Here is a 1,601-nt window from a genome sequence, read left to right as displayed (position 1 = left end):
CGGAATGTGAGACCTTATCCAGAGAAGCAGCAAAACCAGAGATGGAGGCATAGACGAGGACATGGGGAGAGGGAGCAGCTGAGGACTCTAGATTTATGGAAAGAGGGACTGAGAGCTGGTTGACAGGAAGCAGACTTTCAGAATGTGCCATTTGGTGGTTTAAATTAATATGTATGCCTGAGTGTTGTGATTTTTTTTTTTTTTTAAAAAAAGAGCTATAGTAAATACAGATATTGATATCTGATGGTATATGGAGGGGATTATAATCAATGTAATGAAACAAAGTTTATGATTTGTTGAATGTAAACCTGATATCTGCCCTGTAAACTTTCACTCAATTCACAATAAAAACTTACAAAAAAAAAAATGAGTACTCTTAGAAGGAGGAGGATCTCACTACCATTGAAGAATAAAGGGCCGGGAGTGGAGCATGTCCTTAGACCCCTATATCCATAAACAGTGAACCTCCTGGACCCAGAAATAGAAATCTGTAACACTGGAGGAGTGGCAGAGAAGCAGTAGCAGCAGATAACAAGTACCACAGCACCAGATAGATCAGTGGACTTTCCAGCCCACAGAGCAAGTAAAGCTGAGTAATTTTGGGTGGAACCTCCAGACACTTAGGTGGGCCAGTGCCTTCAGGCTGAGGCTTACGATGTGTCCTATTCATCAACAGCTGACAGAAACAACTGTGCCCTGAGCATTTTCTGATCCTGTATTGTACGTAGCCTGTTAACTTCCCTAATAACCCCCCTAACTATTATCTTAGGGTTCTATGGCCGCTACAGTGAATTATTAAACCTAGCTATGAGGGATATGGGAGGAATGGGTTGGTGTGACATGTCATTTCTGTACTAGTTTCAGTTCACTCATGCATGGGTTTATTCCAATGTGTTTAAACATGTCTTTGTGATCAGAGGATAGCTGCAGACAAATTCTTTGAGTAATACACTAGTCTTTGTCTCATTCGGGTGCCTTCAGAAAGTCCAATCAAATCTGTGGCTGATCTGCTGGACCAGGTGAGAGGTCAGTCCAGGTTAGGGCAGCTGTTTTGTGGGACTCTAAAGGTATAATCTTAATAGATTTTCTCCAAGGAGCCAGCAAAATATCAAAAATTTTTAAGACAACTGAAAATTGCATTGATGAGAATTTCCATGGGAAACCTTATCCCATCCACCTTAGAGCCCTTGATCTTTCCCCTTGAGATTTATTTCTGTGTCAAAAACTCAAAGAACACTGAAAAGAAAGACTATTGGTATCCACTGAGGAGGTTAACACTAACATTTTGACGTTGTGGAAATCGAAGAGTGCAGAATTCTTCAAGGAAGGACTACAGAGATGGAAACAGTGGCTTCAGAAGTGTATAGACCTAGATTAAAGATATGTCAAGAAATAATAGCTTTACCATTTTGGTATTTTATTTGTTTCTGGAAAGGCTTTATTATTGACTGATGGGGGAACATTTCGATATTTTTGTTTAATACAGGTTTCTATGATTTTGTGAATACCTTAGACTTACTCTTATACACAGTATTAAAATGGCAGCACTTTCACCTAGTAGAATTGATGCCTTTGAGTTGTGGTGTTGGAGGAGAATACTG

At 39.8% G+C, this 1,601-nt stretch overlaps 1 protein-coding gene across 1 annotated transcript in view; it reads right to left on the bottom strand.

The window, feature by feature from the left end:
• TMEM68 (transmembrane protein 68) overlaps positions 1 to 1,601 on the bottom strand; it is a 52,519-nt gene that overhangs the window by 50,079 nt on the left and 839 nt on the right. The gene's annotated exons all lie outside the window — the stretch shown is intronic.

This window comes from Chrysochloris asiatica, unplaced genomic scaffold (genome assembly GCF_000296735.1).
Source record: "Chrysochloris asiatica unplaced genomic scaffold, ChrAsi1.0 scaffold00176, whole genome shotgun sequence".
NCBI lineage: Eukaryota > Metazoa > Chordata > Mammalia > Afrosoricida > Chrysochloridae > Chrysochloris > Chrysochloris asiatica.
Note: the sequence above shows the minus strand (reverse complement) of the source record. Positions and strands in the feature narration are given on the sequence as shown.